This window comes from Octopus bimaculoides, chromosome 1 (genome assembly GCF_001194135.2).
Source record: "Octopus bimaculoides isolate UCB-OBI-ISO-001 chromosome 1, ASM119413v2, whole genome shotgun sequence".
NCBI classification, from domain to species: Eukaryota; Metazoa; Mollusca; class Cephalopoda; order Octopoda; family Octopodidae; genus Octopus; species Octopus bimaculoides.
The window spans coordinates 109,925,361-109,937,222 of NC_068981.1; the positions used below are offsets into that span (position 1 = coordinate 109,925,361).

Sequence of the window (11,862 nt, forward strand, 5' to 3'; positions counted from 1 at the left end):
ATATATATATATATATATATAGGAAAATGAAAAATAATAATAAGGCAGAATGCTAAACTGAAAGTATATTTTAATATAGATTTCTAACCGGCTTTAATTGCATGGCAAATTTTCAAGAAGAGGGAGAATGAAAATGTTTTTTACAAAAAAGTAAAAATTGAAAAAAAAATATATAAAAAAATAAATATACCAATACATTATATTGTCTTTGAGCTTTTAAAGTTCAATGGTAATCCATGTAGATAATAGTTGGAAAAATAAGGATGCATGAAAATTGAGAGTTGTTAGGTTTAAAAAAGTAGCTAAAGGTTTATGTGTTAAGCAGGAAGTGTGGTGTCAAAGCAGGAAGTGTGGTGTCAAAGCAGGAAGTGTGATGTCAAAGCAGGAAGTGTGTGTAAGGGGAGACAAATCTCTTTAGTTGGAGTTATGAACTCTTTGTCAACAAGAAGTTTATGTCTGTTCCTAGAGAAATAAGGTTACTGAGGGGTTTGTGTGTTAAGAAATGGTTGGAATTTCTCTATGAAAAGATTCTCCTTGTTGATTCTTTCTTGTGTGGAGATTCTGTCTTTACATTGATAGAAAGGGAATATAAGGAATTTTCTAATATTGATTCAATACACCAATATATAATGTCATTCAGTATTCCTCTATTACTCTTACTTTTCAGGAGCATTATCAAATAACCAACACCATTTTAATAAATCTACAATAATGAAAGCAAAAGCTGCCTACAAACTCTAAACAGACTTTGGCACCAAATGTATAAATTGAAAATGTCAAAAGTCAACCAGAAAGAGTGAATTTTGAAGACATCATAATTCAGATTATGGCTCCTAGAACATGAAATTAGGAATATATGTAAGTGAGAAATACTTGGCATTGATAGCTAAGAGAACAGTTTTCACTATTATATCAAAGTTGAAGAGATATTAAAATATAGCTAATTTCAATTGAAATGTTCAGATATATGTTTTGGTTTATAATTTATTTTCAGAAATGTCACACCTTTTTTCAAACCAACTGCACCACTTAGCAATGTAGAGTTAAGAGGGCAGGTCTTAATGTAAGAACATATAGTGTATGGGATTGCTGCAATTTCATTTTAAACTGTTAAAATGAGAACTAGTATTGTATTGACTATTGCAGTAAAAGAGTGTATAGAATATGTGAGAGAAAGAGAGGAGAGTAGAAGAGAAAGAGATGAGGTGGAAGAAATATTACACTGTGTTAGTGACATTAGTGTCAATATTAATGGACTTAGAAAGTAGAGGTATTACCAGTTGCAGTTACTGGAGAGGAATTTACTGATCATTAAATAAACAACTTCTGTGCTGAACTTTGATTCAAACTAGTTTAATCTCTTTGATTTGAAATTATGCAATTCATTTATCAGAATCATTAATTTTTCTACACTGGGCAGAGAATGAATTGGTTTGTATAGTTGTCTGCTTCTATCAGCTTCTATTGCACCCTCCCACAGTTGACTGAATACAATGCCCAGGTTGGCAAAGTTATCATTCATTCATTCAAATGACCTGGCACAAACATATAAAAACAGAAAAGTGACACACACAATGATTATAAGAAATATATATAATACTATAAAATTTATTTATTAAATGAATTCTAAGAACCAGATCTGTGTATTAAAATGAAAATAATACATGTGCCCTTACTGAAAATGGTAGGATGTAATCTGAAAAAGATTTGGCTGTTACTTCTAGCAGGTTAAGTGACCATGTAAAAGTTCTTAAGTTGATTCTAAGGGAAATAAGTGAGAGAGTTAGGTGGAATTTGGGATATGCAAACTTCCAATGTTGCTTTGAATAAGCTATGAAGTGTTTTGATCGGTACATTAAAAAATGAGTTGTGGTTATATGTTACCACAACACCCAGAACTGCTCAGATTTACTCAAATGCAGTAGTAAATGCAATGTTGAAATGATTTCAGAAAGTTTATGGAATGAAAATTTTAAAAATAAACTGAACCTCATAATGTTATCATAACGGCTCAAAATTCACTGACTATTTACTCTTGTTTATACTAAGTCAAGTGTTCAATATAATAGTCACAGTGACTAATCGCTATGAGAAACAAACAAAAGAGAAATGACAAAGTGGACAAAATTAGAAGGCTTTTGCCATAAGCAGTTGCAACCGAGACATGTTTTCCTCATGTGAGACTAAGAATTTTTATTTCCCATTAACTTTGGTAGGTCCTCAATTTTATATTAAGTACCCCTCAATGTAGTTGAGTGATCCTTGTCTTCCAACAGTCTGGAGAAATCTTCAAAATATAACATGAAAATATCATAACTTTCTAAATTCCTGAGACAGGGTTTTTGGTTTTGAGAAAAAGGGCAGTGCCCTACGGGGTTGATGCAGCTGATATTCAGCGGATACAGAGAGAAGGAAAGAATTCCAGACTTGTTTCTGCAGTTTTAATTCAGTGTTTTCAGAGTGAGACACAAATGGCATGAGGAGTGGTATGTGAATCTGTGGTACATAATCTTGCAAACTGAGAGGCCCAAAAGAACATGTATTTTGTACAGACTCAGTATCTCATTAGAGTTGAAGTCATTTTTGGTGTTAAAGAGAAGGCCTAGCATTTGGAATGCAGTTTTGGTAATGTTATAGATATGTAATCACCATGGAAGCTAATTAGACATTATAAGGTCTATCATTTGAATTAGCCTTCATAATCTCTGTGAGGTTTGTGAAGGTTGTAGTTGCCAGTTGTTCATAAGCTGAAAAGGGGTAGTATTGTGTTTGAGAATAATGTGTATTGACTGTATTTTACTGCTGTTGAAAAAGATCAAATTCCCATGTTTATAGGGATGTTTTCAAAGATTTTATTCATGGAAGTAGTATATAGTCAATGTGGAGATCTAATGTGAGTGAAGGTGCTGCTTGCTTATTAAAAGGTATCAGAGCACGTAGAGAAGTAGCATCTGCAAAGGAGAGTGGCCTGCCAGAAGAAATAGCAAAGCAGGTAATTAGTACAGAGACAGAAAAATGTTGGTAGTATAACTAAATCTTGGAGTATCCAAAAGCTTAATGTCAATGAATTGTAACAGAACCTGATACAATAAGTTTCTGTTCACAATTATGCCTGTTTAATTTATTTTATTTTTCATTGAATTCACTTAAATGATTTTCTACAAATTTACAATGTTTCCACAAGGTTGTAATATTTGTATCATTTGTGTTTAATTACCAGTAAATACACTTATGTACGTTCTATCTTTGTATTCAGGATATAAGCATTTTACAACAAATTTTACCCTAATCTTTATGCTTAATCACTTTAACAATGTAACTTGTACACAACCTTCATTATCCATCTTATAACAATAAAAAATATTTGTTTACAATGAAGTGTAGCAACTCTTTTGGGATCACAGAGACATAATTATATCTATTATAATAATGAGCTTGTTTGTAAGTTTGTTCAAAATCATGCAATGAGGGAGTAGTAGAGTTAAGTAAGAGTAAAACAAAAGACAAGACAAAATGGTAATAACAATTAAGAGAGGGAGTGGTATCAAACAGTGCTTCTCGCTCTCTCTCTCTCTCTCAACAAAAACCTTTTCATTGTTATTGATGAACGCTGCCTTTCTCTCTTTCTCTCTCTATCTATCTACAGAGGCACACATACATACACTCTCTTTCTCTCTCAACAACAACATTTTCATGCAAATATATGATAAGTAAATAAGTAGTAATTTTTAAGTCGTAGACTTAAAATATTGTCTTTTAAAAGAAAGCTTGATAATATTGTCTGTTTAAAGAAAGCTAAATATAAAAGGAAGGTAAATTATAAATATTTACAAATACTTGCCAATACTGGGATATTTGTAAATATTTTTGAATGAAGAATTTTGCTAAGGCAGTGAAGCTTGTCTTCAAGATCTTTGTCTGTTTCAAGCAGTAAAGAGAGTGAAAAAAAGAGAGACAGAGACAGGCAAAGATAGAGAACATGTAGATGTTGCTGGAAAAAAAATAAGTCTCTGTGTGTATGCCATTAATGTAATCCTGTGTAATTTTGGACTTTGTATAGTTATGTACTCACACACACACACACACACAAATACACTGATTTGTTTTGAAGTTTGAGTTCCGTGTATATTCATCCACCTGCTATGGAGAATGGGGGCTAATGCAGAATTGTAATTCTCCTTGAAAAATATTTTTGGATTCCTATGTTTTAGATGTTGGAGATTACGAATATGCAAAGGAAAAAATTTTTTTTTAAATTTCACCACCCCCAAATTTAAAATTTTGATTTTGTTTACTAATACACCATTTTATGAGAAACAAACATTAATGTTTAATAATTAATGTTATAAAGTTTAATAAGGGGCTCAAATTTCACCCCCTCCCCCAATTTTAAGTTTTGAACCTTTTCATCCATTTATTTATTTGTCAGTCTATCTATTTATCCCTATCCATTTATTCATAAAACATATTTGCCAACTAAATGTGGCGGTCCTACAGAAGACGGTGTTACTATTGTTTTCAGCCCCAGGAAGACATTCATATCTATCTAAATTTTTTTTTTTTTGCATATTCGTAATCTCTGACATCTAAAATATATTCAACATCTAAAACGTAGAAGTGCATAATTATTTTTTTTTTCAAAACAATGCATTTTTCCAGGAGAGGTGCAATTCTGCATTAGCCTTGGAGAATGAATCAGACAGAAGGTGATGCTTAGCCAGAGAGAGACAAAGGCGAAGAACAGCCAGTCTCACTCAAGAAGAACTGGATGCAAGAAGATTAAGCAATACATTAAGGTTATTAAATCGCTCACAAGAAGTGAGACACGAGAGATGAGCACAAGAAGACAGGCTCGAAGACGTCAAAATGAAAAGAAGCACAAAAGAAAGATATCCAAAGAGAGAGAGAGCAGAGCAAAAGCATCAAGATGAAACAGAAGAGCAAGCAGCAGCGAGGAGAGAATATCTAAGAATGAGAGCATCGCAAAGGCAACAAGATGAAACAGTACAAAGGAGAGAAATCTAAAGAGAAAGAACATTGAGGAGAAGAATGGAAGAATAATGGTTAATACTGAAACGGACCATCCAAATCAAGGTGAACTCATTGTTGGTAGGGTTTTCACTAGAAACATGGTGTTGAAGCAATTACTGAGATAAAGGTCGTAATGTTTTTATTTTAATCTTATTTTCTGTATCATTTTCAGGCTATCATTTCAGGTACAGGTACACTAGTATTTAATAATATAAATGTAATTTTTGTAATATGTAACCCCTGAAAACAGGCATCTTATTTGTTTTCAGTATTTTCTTTTCTTTCTGTTATAAATTTCGTGCTTCACTGCAAAATCTAATGAGCAATCTTTGAGTTTAGGACATCACATTTGTTTTTGTCTCATGCATATGCATCTATTATACATTGAAAACTACTCAATGCATAATATGGACATAGGACTATTACCATCTTTTTTAGAGATACCTCATTACAGCTATTTCAACAACAATTGATAAAACTACTTAGTTAAAACATGTAATGTAGTATCTCTAATAAAGGCTATATTTGTGTGTGTATGTGTGTGTGTGACAGAGAGAATTTGTGTGCATGTGCATGTTTGTATAAAACATAAACAGCAATGCAGATTTTTCAAATTAATTGTTGGCACACAACAAACAAAATAATACAAAATGCTGAATGACAAAAGTAAAAGTGATATCTTAAACTCAAGAAATGCCAAGTTGTGTCTATTTCTATTTTCTCAAAATTTCTTACAAATTATAAAAATTCCAGAAACTTGTTAACTTCCTGGGTATTTTTAAAACAAATTAACAAACATAATTGAATTCTCCTATAATGTGCAGATGACTTGCCCCTAACAACTGGCTGTCTTGCCATCTTTGATCTGTTTTCCCACTCACGCCATAATAGAAAGTGTAGGGACAGGTAACAAAAGAAGAACATAGAATGCTAGAAAATGAGTTGGGGGCAAACACAGGAACCCTGAATATTGAGACTATAGTGTAGGGAAATTGGTTAAGCCTTTCTAGGAGATGATATGATTTTTTGCAAAAGTTGTTTTTTAACCAATAAATGCATATTAAGATATTCTATTCCGATAGTGATCATGGCTTAAATATTTTTGATAAGTCTGGTCAGTCAGAGCTGACCTGGAACTAAGCAACAACTTAATGGTGAAGGCATCTCCTTTAAGAGAATAGCATTAAGAAATATACTCAGTTTAGACCAAAGAGGATGCTTTTCCAATTCTCAGGAAGGAATGTTGTAGAAATAATATCTAAATGAAAGTATTCCATCTAGGAAATCAGTCATCTATAATAATAAATGCCAAAACGAATTTCTGTTTCAATGTGTTACACTTTGACCCCCTCTCTCACTATTCAATAACACTTCAACTATTCCTCATGTTGGGGTGAGAGTAATAATGAGCTGTAGTTGTGATAAAGCTGGAGGCAATGGTGATGATGGTGGTGGTAGCTGTGGCAGTCAGGGATGACAGTGATAGTAAGTGATGTGAAAGAAGTGGTGATGGTCGTGGAGGAGAAGGCAGTGAAGTCAAAGGTACTGATGATGGTGGTGTCAGAAGTCTGAATGGTATGTATACGGCAGTTGTGATGGTGATGGTTGAAAACAATCGAGAGAGAGAGAGAGAAAGAGAGAGAGGCTAGATAGAAAAAAAATTGTACTGACCCTTGAATGGAAAGACAGAAAATGTTGTTTATGATGCAGCTTTGCAATAAGTCCCAAGCTGACAGATTATATCACTGTTTTGGTGAAAATTGTTCATTGCTTGAAAAATATTGGTCAAGTTTAATAAAATTTGATATGTACTCAATGCATGAAGTGTCATTGTTGGGCAGGAGTTAGCTTAAAACTGATGTGTGGTTAGTCATGATAATTTCTTGACACAGAAGGAAGCTTGAGAAACAGAGGTTATCAATAGAAATGAGACTAGGTGACAAAAAAAAAAAAGGAAAAAATGGGTAAGGCCTAATGACACACTGGTTTGAACGAGGAAAAGACATTGTGAGAGTATTTTATGTGGTAAGGTGTCAAGCGTGAGCATTGCTGAAAAGCTGTGAAGCAAACTCACAAGATATAAATAATGATCAATAATTTTATCAAGAGATTTGAAAGAAATGAGCTAAACTAATTGACAAATCTCACTATTTATCAAAACCTAGTGGCCCCATCCACTTTTTTTTTCAACATTATCATTTAGCATATTTTTAATACAATTACACTGGACTTAGAATTCACAACCATCTGTCTATCTAATTTGCAAGAGAAAATGAAATACTACTGGTTTGTGTAGTTGCCTAATTGATAAGTGATTAGGCAACAAGCTGATTTTCTGAAATTAGTGTTGCAAATTGTCAGTTCATTAACAACGAGGAACTCCATGAGCTTTGTTCCCTCTTCATTCTTTGAAATCCAAAGACATAACCTGCCCCTCATGCACACCATGGAATTCATCAGGGTGTTGCCGCCCAGCATATCCATTGAATGTTACCCCACATATCGTCAGATTGTTAGTTTGTTTGTAAAAAGCTCTTATTAGTCAACCTTCTTTAACTCATAGTGTACTAAAGAACCATAGACATCTGACCAATTTATATTCAATTTCAATACAATTTGTCAAGAAAATTGATTCTCAAAAGAAAATAACAATGAAAATAAGAACAACAATATAAAATAAATAAAGTTTTAACTTATTGTAAACTGTGATAAATGCTGTGCTTGTCACAGCTTTCAAATAATCCACTTCACACAGGTTTCAGAAAGAGAAGACTAAATGATAATAGTTGGAAATAATATCTATATCTGCAAGTTACTGTCCCTTTAACACATTAAATCCACTGGTATACATATTTGTAAGGATTAATACAACACAGCATAGTAATGTGGGAACATAGGAATATATATTAAAATAAGTTTTCAAAAACTGTAATAATATATGAAAAGACAGTAAGAGAAAGATTTCTATAGAATATTAATACAACTATTTCTCCATAATACTCACACACTATGATATATAATACAATATAAAATTATTCCTCAAAGCTTTTGCTTATATATGTATAACGTAAGCAAACTATTCAACATCATTTTTACAGTAAATATAAGGCACTATGTATAGATTTCATACTGGATATAGATATTGAATCCATATAGCAAATTCACATAACCTACTAAACAACTAGCAAAAAGTAAAATATATATTAACCTTTTAACATTCAGATTACTGTCAAATGTAATGGCTATTTACTCACATTTTTAAAATTAACCCTTTCGATACCAACTCGGCTAAAACCACCTCTGGCTCTGTAGTACAAACATCTTGTTTTCAAAAGTTCTGAATTAGAATCTTCTGCCAAACTTTAGTCATGTTCCTAACACTAGCTTAATGATAACTAATTTTTTTTCACTAAATTCTTTGTTATATTTAAAATTAATTCAAAGAAACACAGTGTCTCGGTAGAAATATGGTAACAAAAGGGTTAATCATGTGTTATCTTGCAGCTTAGAGATAAATAACTAAAAAAGATAACCTCATTTCTTGCTATGTTTTCTATACCATGCATCATCCACATACAACTCCTACATCAAATAAGTGTATTGATTCCATAAAAGGGACCTCAAGAATGCACTCCTGTGGGAGTTAAGATAACCACGTCTCTTTTAACGGCAAAAAATCTCAAGCATTATTCATATTTAGATTAACAGCATTTAAACTGACCATATCTGGCCAAAATATTTCTACTTGTTTTATGTTCAAATTGACCAGATCTAGCCTCTTACACTTCCCTGACAATGTTCTTCTACAAATGAGCAATCACATCACTGAAATCTTGAAGCTATGAGGTAATGCATGATTAATTGAAAACAATGTTAATAAATAAGCATTACTTTTGACACAGTAATCTGAATACTAAAGGGTTAAATACGTGTGACATTCATCTAAAGCTCTTGAGCCTGATTATCACTGAAAATCTCAACTGGCAAAAGTACATCCTTAGCATAGCTAAGACCACATCCGAAAAACTAGCTTTTTTCTTCAGAATCAGATGTTTCAGCCCACAATAGCTGCTAACACTTGACAAAGCTTAAGTGAAATTGACAATAGTGTACTGTATCCACATCTGGGACAGTGCTACTATTAAGCACCCAAACATCCTAGACTACACCAGGAGAAGAGCCATTCAATCATTAACAGATATACTCCAGCCTCTGGTCCAAAGGCATACTGCCTTCCCTTTCTGCTCTTAGGAGCTAGCTATTCTCACACCTCCAGCACTCAGGCTCCTGCTGTCTCAGTCATCTCTCCATCTCTCATTACTCTTACTGCATCCAACTTTCCCAGCTCCACACTAGTAACTATGTTCATTTCTTCCTGCCCATTTCTTTCATCCCAGAACATTAGCCCTTTGGAATCTCCTCCATGTCTTTCCTGCAACAGTTTAAATGGAACATATTAAAGGCATCAATCTCACTTTCATGGAAAGCCTGCAAGAGACATAGGCACTGTCTCTTATTCCAGATTCAGCAAGTAAAATGAATTAATGAATAAATAAATAAAAACTAAAGTAATGAGTAAAATTTAACTTCTAATGAAAGTCCACGAAAAAGGTATATACAGTGTATATACAATGGTTCTTTTAATTTATACCTATTTGGTAATATTTACAGGTTGCATATCCACAACCTCAGACTTCAAGAAACCTTAGTGAATGATTGACTTTCTACAGTATATGATCTTTGGTGTAGATTTCAAATTGTATTACCAGAAACTATAGAAATTTTCAGTAAATTATAATTAAATGCCATTCCTATGCTAGAATGATACAGGTGATGTGAATTAGGTATTTACTACTTAGCTGAATAGACAAATATGATTTTGCCACGACATAGGTTGTAGATATGGTTCTTGTAATGAAGAAAGATACCAATGGATCAGATAATTTTTGAACTTAAGGAGCCATTAGCTAGTTCCAGGATATAAATTTGATCAGAGCATAAAAAGAAACAGTGTTTATACATTACTTAAAGACTACTCAAATCTTCCACAAAAGGTTTTCCTGTAGAAATTCAGGAATTAATAATTCCATTACATGTCTTTGTAAAACAAATACATGAAAATCGGTTACGTCAGATATAAGTGGATTTAATTGACAGTGACTACAACATCATATAATATTAAATGAGTGGAATAGCTATGCTTTTGTAGTTTGGTACATACTGACCCATGATAGTGTTAGGAGTAAAGATAAAAATATTTCATTTGTTAGAAATACCACCAACATATTTTGTTTATTTTCATTCATTGAACTGCCACTATGAAAGGTTGCTCAGTAAAGAGAATGAATGGGAGAAAGAGAGTCTGCTGAATGTCGACCCAACAGAGGGACCAGCTATCCGAGTTCACAGTACCATGGTAGATAAAGCAATTAAGAGTATGAAGACAGGGAAAGCCCCCGGCCCATCAGGAATCACTGCAGAGATGCTCAAAATATCTGGCAGTGTTGGCTATAGCCTAGTCACCCATATTGTTAACAAGGTGACTGATACCAATGACTGGTGTAGCAGCACCATAGTCAACTGCTACAAGGGTAAAAGTGAGGCTTTAGATATGAATAATTACAGAGGCATCAAGTTGTTGGATCAGGTAATGAAAGTCATGGAGAGGGTCATAGCCCAACTAATTAGGGAGCGAGTCAGCTTAGATGAGATGCAGTTTGGGTTCGTGCCAGGGAAAAGCACCACTGATTCTATATTTCTGGTAAGACAGCTGCAGGAGAAATACCTAGCCAAAGATAAACCTCTGTACCTGGCTTTCGTTGACATGGAGAAAGCCTTTGACAGGGTCCCCTGACCCCTTATCTGGTGGTCAATGAGGAAACTAGGGATAGAAGATTGGTTAGTGAGAGATGTGCGAGCCATGTACAGAGACGCTGTCAGTAAGGTGAAGGTTGGCAACGAGTACAATGAAGAATTCTGGGTAGAAGTAGGGGTCCACTAAGGTTCAGTCATCAGCCCCCTCCTATTCATCATAGTCCTCCAAGCAATAACAGAGGAATTCAAGACAGGATGCTCCTGGGAGCTCCTCTATGTTGATGACCTTGGACAAAACACAAACCTCTTCAGGTAGATGGCTCTGCTCGATCTGTAGAAAAGGCATAGGTAGAAACTCTATAAGATGTACCCAGTGTAAGCTATGGACACATAAGAGGTACATAAATATCAAAGGAGGCTAACTAGGAAGTTAGTTTTTGCATGTGGCAGATGTTCAGGAGCAATAAACACTGAAAATGTGAAGAAAACAACTTCTGCCACATTCCAGGGAGAAAAACTAGAGGTAGTTGATAGCTTCCGTTAACTAGGTGACCAAGTTAGTAGTGGGGGAGGATGCGCTGAAAGTGTAGCTGCTAGAACAAGAATAGCCTGGGCAAAGTTCAGAGAGCTCTTACCTCTGCTGGTGACAAAGGGCCTCTCGCTCAGAGTAAAAGGCAGACTGTATGACGCATGTGTACGAACAGCCATGCTACATGGCAGTGAAACATGGGCCGTGACTGCTGAGGACATGCGTAAGCTTGCAAGGAATGATGCCAGTATGCTCCAATGGATGTGTAATGTCAGTGTGTATACTCAACAGAGTGTAAGTACTTAGAAAGATAAGTTGAACCTAAGAAGCATCAGTTGTGGTGTGCAAGAGAAACGATTGCGCTGGTATGGTCATGTGGTAAGAATGGATGAGGATAGCTGTGTGAAAAAGTGCCACACCTTAGCAGTTGAGGGAACCTGTGGAAGAGGTAGACCCAGGAAGACTTGGGATGAGGTGGTGAAGCATGA

At 34.4% G+C, this 11,862-nt stretch overlaps 2 protein-coding genes across 3 annotated transcripts in view; one reads left to right on the plus strand and one right to left on the minus strand.

The window, feature by feature from the left end:
* Positions 1–11,862, minus strand: part of LOC106881422 (nucleoporin NUP188) — a 465,305-nt gene that overhangs the window by 261,990 nt on the left and 191,453 nt on the right. The gene's annotated exons all lie outside the window — the stretch shown is intronic.
* Positions 1–11,862, plus strand: part of LOC128248326 (histone-lysine N-methyltransferase SETMAR-like) — a 124,876-nt gene that overhangs the window by 49,811 nt on the left and 63,203 nt on the right. The window contains exon 2 of one of the 2 annotated variants that reach the window (XR_008264563.1): positions 668–1,838. The exons of the other annotated variant lie outside the window; for it this stretch is intronic. The gene's annotated coding sequence lies outside the window, so the exon portion shown is untranslated. Of the gene's footprint in view, positions 1–667; positions 1,839–11,862 lie in introns of those variants that run through there. 2 annotated transcript variants of the gene reach the window in all.